Source organism: Equus przewalskii, chromosome 18, assembly GCF_037783145.1.
Source record: "Equus przewalskii isolate Varuska chromosome 18, EquPr2, whole genome shotgun sequence".
NCBI lineage: Eukaryota > Metazoa > Chordata > Mammalia > Perissodactyla > Equidae > Equus > Equus przewalskii.
In genome coordinates this window covers 21,685,083-21,691,891 of record NC_091848.1, presented here as the reverse complement: position 1 = coordinate 21,691,891, position 6,809 = coordinate 21,685,083, and positions in this window count along the sequence as shown.

Genomic DNA, 6,809 nt, shown 5'->3' with positions numbered 1-6,809 from the left:
CTTTGTTCTCCTTAGGAGTGAAGCTCAGTATATTTGTTTCTAATTTAACACAGAGTCTTTTAATAACTAATATCCATTTTAAAATACTTAGGTAAACATTTGTGGAAAGTGAGAAGCATAATTTTCATCTCTGTATGATTACTTCACAAGCATTAGAGTAAGTCACAGAAAGGAAGAAGATAAACCATTCTGAAAAGTCAAAGTAGCATGCCTTATAGCGAAAGAACTGATTAATTTTAAGTGAACAAGTACAAACTAACCACTAAAACTTCTGCAGCAAACCAAATCACACACCCAGATTTACAAGCAAACCTTCCCAGTTTTCTCATCATGCCTTTCTTTGGTTGTGCGTGTTCAAGACTGAGACAAAATGGGCCTATCACGGCTTTTTGTCAAATTCCAAAGGCCTAGAAACAGATGAGCTGAAACAAAGCAAAGAGGGCCTAATAGATAGATTTACAGCCAAACTGAAGTCACATGGTATTTAATCCCATCTCGTTTCATCCCCTATTCATTTAAAATGTCACCAGGATTCTAATAACGTTAAAAATAGTTTGCGATTTTATTTTTTAGAGTATAATCACATAAACTGTATGTGAAAACACATTATACAAAGGTAAGCACAACATAGAGGTTTGTCATCTTCACGAAACAAGCAGAATACTCATTATGCCTTAATCTACTCATCAGTAGAGAGAAATCAAAGTAGCTGCCCATTGAAATTAATCTGTTAAATAAAGTCTTATTTAAAAAATCACTCTGAGAAACTGAATATGTGGTTGACCCTTTCAACCTCTATACACTGTTAAATACTGCATTGCCTTTGGCAGTGTTAACTCCCAATATACTGTTTATATGTTCTCCGTTAAAACAGTAACTGCAAATCCCTGAGCTCAAAGAAAGGCTCTTGAGAAATCATGTTAGACCAAGTTTTAGGCAAACTATACCTCAAGTCAGGATGATTACGAACCTATCCTATTTTTAAATATTTCCACAAAAGCACATTCCATCAAAGAGAACTGAGATAGAGTTGCCAGATTCAGCACATAAAAATTCAGGACACCATTTGAGTTTGAATTTAAGATAAAGACCAAATTTCTTTTTAGTGTAAATATGTCCTGTGCAATATTTGGGACATTTTTATGCTTAAAAAGTATTCATTGTTTATCTGAAATTCAAATTTAAGCAGGTGACGTATTTTATCTGGCAACCCTAGAACTAAAACCCAGCCAAGGATAATTGTGTCCGATGACTCAATTTCTCTGCTATAGATCGCCACATCTGAGATCATTCAGCCAAGAAAGAGGGTCTTCATAAGTTGACAACCCCAGGTTAATTAAGAACTAATTGTTAGTCAAGTTGTCAAAAGTCAATACTTCTATCTCCAATGTGACAGTCAATAGAGATTTTTTAAAGAGTTTTAAACAAACATTATTTTTGTAATTCTTTTTCTTTAATAAGCTAGAAACACAATGGTGGTCACTTCATCTTCCATGTGAGATTACCTTTAATGGACAGTATAAACTTTTTGTTAAGTTAAAAATATAAAGCCAACATAAAAGGTAAGGCAGTGTATTTTTTAATAATAGATAATTTGCTTATATGTTTTCAATTTAATTAAAACTGAATTTATCAACCTGCCTCCCAAACTGATTTTTCTCCAATATTTTTCTGCTCCCTGAATAATATCAAAGCCCTATCTGATGGCCAAGTCAGAAATATAAGCCATTCTCAATTCCTTTTCATATAAACCACACTTAAAAAAAAAATGTATTGAGTATTCACTATGTTTACCAATGTTACCATATTAAGTATTTACCATAACACTATAAAAGAATTTTAACTTGCATTCTCTTGTCTAACTGTCACAACAACCCAATGAGATAGGAACTATCATGACTCTTACTCTACAGGTAAAGAAACTGAAGCATAAAGAGGATGAATGACTTGTTCAAGTTCACACAACTAAGCAGCAAGAGAGCTAGGACTAAAATCTAGGTCTATCTTAATCAGAATGTTAACTGCATAGATCCAAACGGTCACCAAGTTCTGTCAATTCTACTTCCTGAATATCTTTCAAATCCTTGTCTTTAACCCATTCCAACACCTTAGCTCAAGCCCTCAATGGTCTTCTTAACTAGTCTACAGTTTTGGGTTCTATATTAGTTTCATAGGGCTGCCATAAGAAATTACCACAAATTGGGTGCCTGAAACAATAGAAATTTATTGTCTCACAGTTCTGGAGGCAAAAAGTCCAAAATCAATGTGTCAGCAAGGTTGGCTCCTCCTGAGGGCTGTGAGGGAACAATCTGTTCCAGGCCTCTCTCCTTGAGTTGTAGATGGCCTTCTTCTCCCTGTGTCTCTTCACATCACCTTCTCTCTGTGCATGGGTGTCTCCGTGTCCAAATTTCCCTTTTTTATTTTTTGGTGAGGAAGATTGGCCCTGAGCTAACATCTGTTGCCAATCTTCCTCTTTTTGCCTGAGGATTGTCCATGAGCTAAGAGCCATGCCAATCTTCCTCCACTTTGTATGTGGGACACTGCCATAGCATGGCTTGATGAACAGTGTGTAGGTCCATGGCTGGGATCCAAACCTGCAAACCCTAGGATGCCAAAGCGGAGCATGTGAACTTAATGACTATGCTACCAGGCTGGGCCCCCAAATTTCCCTTTTTTATAAGAATATTCGTCAAATTGGATCAGGGAACCACTTGACTCCACTATGACCTCATCATAATTTAATTATATCTGCAATGACTCTTTCTATACAAGGTCACATTTTGAAGTACTAAGGGTTATGAATTCAACTAACTTTTTTGAAAGAGGACACAGCTCAACCCATAACAGACCCCTTCTAATCTGCTCTCCACTCCTACCAAAGTGCTTTTACTAAAATTCACATCTAATCCTATCGCTCCTTTGTTTCCATATTTTCAGGGATAAGTGACAGCCTCCAGGATAAAAGGCATTTGGGATGTGGAGATAGAATTCTATATAATCCATTGTCCTTGCTCAGCCCCTGAACATTTTTTTTTAGGATGACTTTTCTTTATTACACCACTAAAAAAAATTTCCAATCCTTTTCACTATTATAAAGTTTTAAGACACTCAAGAATATTGAGAGTAGAGTTCTAATACTAGTAGGTATGCTTTATGTGAAAGAATATATTGCACGTATTTACCTCTTAAACTTTAAAGATATAAAATTTGCACCTTCAGTATTTCATATAGTACATAAGTTTTTTAATTTTATTGAGGTCATATTAGCTTTAACATTGTGTAAATTTCAGGTGTACATTATTATATTTCAGTTCTGTATAGACTGCATCATGTTCACGACCAATAGTCTAGTTTTTATCCGTCACCATACACGTGTGCCCCTTTACCCCTTTCGCCCTTCCCCCACCCCCTTTTCCTCTGGTAACCAGTAATCTGTTCTCTTTATCTAAGTGGTTTATCTTCTACATATGAGTGAAATCACACACCCTTGAACTTTAAAGTTCCAGACAGACAATAAACTTGGCCTGCTCTCTTTCACCTCTAGTCCCCTGCTGGAGCTCACTCTACCATGAATACCCTGTGATTCGACCTCATCTTGCATTTTAGCCTTGATCCACAGAAGAGGAGATCTGCTCCTTTTCCTTTCCAGGAGTTTTTATAGAAAATATCCCTGATGCCTTCCTCTTGTGCCACCCTCATTCCTCATGAAGGACGAATTTTCTAAGCTGATTGTTCTGAGCCATATTATGTTAAAGAAGACAAAATTAAAGGTGTAAAACAATGATTATCATAGACCCTCAGGTCTATAATAATGCCTAGTTTTGGGGTAAATGTCAAGGTTATAAATGTGACATTCATTAGAACACATTTTACTAGTGGTTTGGGTCACTGTGCTCACGTATCAAGTGTGCTCCTGCCCATCTCTTCACTTCCCCCATTCAAGTATGACAGGCCTACTTGTGCTTCTCGTCTCTTTATATTAAACACAACAGAACAGAACTACCCTTTATCTCTCTCTGCTCCAGGTACTCTCCTATTGGTTAAATGAATCAGGACTTTTGTAGGCCTGGCCATTTCAATTTGGTGGGAGGGAAACCTCATTTCAGTCATAAGCTTAGGCCAGCTTGTATGACAGAATTTACGAGAAGCATCGTGTTTGAGAAGTTAAAGGGGATCTACATCTAACAATAGAACAAACGTTCATTTTTCTTGTGGTCATGGATCATTCATTGTCCACTGATCAGCACCTCAAAAAGGAGAAAGGATGAGTGCAGCACCAAATCCCTTAACACTTTCATTAGTATGCTTTCTAAAGAAAAATTCATTGGAATTAACATGGACAAGTATGCCTTGAATATATATATAGCTCCTGCCTCCACAGAAGGAGGATCTTTGTACTAATAACCTGGTCATTGGACTGTGAACTTCTTGAGGGCAGACATGCTGTCTTAATCATCTTTATAGATACAGCATGAGGCACAGAGCCTTCGGCAAGGCCCTGGAAACTACGCCGCTTCTACAGTATACGTGTAAATGACTCTTACTACACCATAGAAAAATGGACCACTCAGCCCAGGGGGAGAAAAAACAACTCTTTGAGCTAATGTGTACTAAAGTAGCTAACAGCAGAGAAAAGCAAGGCAGAAAATGCTTGTGAAATAGATGTTGTTACGGTGCAAGGTTAACTATCTGTTCATGGAGAAGTATACAAAAATAATTATAAAGGTTAAATATCCATGTTGTCAAAGCACCCTGAGTCAAAATTTCAGACAAAATTGTTTTGACAAATTAATATTTTATCTTTTTAATATAATCATAAAACTTTTTGGCAGCCATTGGGAACACTGAGCATAAATCTAGTTGAAATAAATTTGAAATGTAGGGTCTCATTTCTTGGCTCTATTCATTTGGTGTTGCCAAACATATTTTACTATACGATGCCTTCACCATCCTGTTTGCTACTCAACATCATCCAGCAAATAACTAAACAGCTCTTGTTGAGCCTGTTCTACAACACCCCAGGTATTTAGGAAGGTATCGTATCATAAAATTGGGAAATTCCTATTTCATGAGTTGCTATATAGCAATTCCACTTGGCAAAGAATAAATATGGCCAATTCAATTCATTCATTTAATAAATGACATTTAATTTGAAACATCTAAGTAATTCTTTAGGCATCCATTAATCCGCCCCAGGGATGACTCTAACTGGCCCTGCTTGGGTCAGGTGCCCATCCCGGAACCAATCACTCTGTCCAGCACAATGAGTTTGTGAGTGACAGCTCCACCAGAAGACCAAAGTAGGGAAGACAGGCAGAGAAAACATGAGGGAAAGAAGTGAAGCACAGTGGGAGGAACATAGACTGGAGAATCAGTGGCCCTACAACCATCTGTGTAGACTCCATTTCCCCCTCACAAAATTAAGAGTGGGCCCAACTCCAATACTCTCTGATCCTACATGAAACAATTAACTTTGCAAGGATCTGCTTATCTAAATAATAAAGATTCTACTTTCTTGATGGAGAAGGTGAACAATGTTTGCTTGGAACAGAAAGTCTGTTTGACTCCTCCCAAATACACAGAAACTCAGTGCCTTAAGACAAAAGATCAGAGAAGACAAATTGGGAGAAGTTCCTCCAAGTCAGAGTAGGTGAGGCTTTAGCATTTCTTAAATCACATTACCAAGAATCTGCTGACTCTTTGTTCCGAATGCCTACTGACAAGGTGAAATTTGATTCACGTCCAAAGATATACTGAAACGCCTGATAAAATGCAGATCCTTTAGGAACTCACAGTTAAAACCTTGAGTGTGCCTGTAGCTTCATCTCCTTCCCATCAATGAGTCCTAATCTACAGCCACACAATGTATATGAATCACCATGTACTTTCATGGCTTTATAACATTAGTAATAGTAGTAATAATTACTAAGCACCTACTATGTGTGAGGCACTATTCAGGGGCTGGAGATATGGCAGTGAACAAGACAAATTCCTGCTCTCAGAGCCATTCCAGTGGGGGGAGATTGGTAATCCTTATGTAACCAAATAAATAAACCCCAAATAGCCCAGCTGGGGTTACAGGTAACTTTAGAAAGGGTGGTCAGGAGATGACATTAGAGCCGTAGACGAATGACTGAATGAAGAGAAGGAGCCCTCAATGAGAAGGTCTGTGCTTGGCACTGGGCCAGGGATATTATATATATTATCATTAATCCTCTCAGCAATTCTGCAAGGCAGGGATTACTATCCCCATTTTATTCTGAGAGGATAAGTAGCTTGTTCCGATTGCATAGCACAGGTCTCAAATTCAAGCCTGTCTAGTTCCTCAGACCCTCTCTTAGACTTTATGCCTTTCCTTCTGGCTGAAATGCTCTTCCTGACACTCTCCAATAGACTCTTACTTGTCATTCCAGATGCTCAACTATTATTTCCTTTGCAAAAGTTCTGCTGGCCAGCAACACTTCATCATTTCCCTTCTCTCCCCAACCAAGGAATAGATCATTGTTTTTGCCTCTGTTCCCACAGCACTCTGAGATCTCGCTTGCAATGATAAATATATTTACCGTAATTTTCCATTTACATATCAGACTCCTCTCCTAGACTGGTAGCTCTTTCGGGTCAGGGCCCATTTCTTACTCATGAATGTATCCCCCAAATCTTGCCCGAGGCCTGGTATGCTAAAAATACTCAAGAAATGTTTGTTGAACAAATGCTGTTTGGCTGTGGAACAAAACGGACATGACGTGACTGCTCAAGACACAGCCCTGATGAGAGACACTGCTGGAGGGAGAGCAGAAACCGTCAAAGAC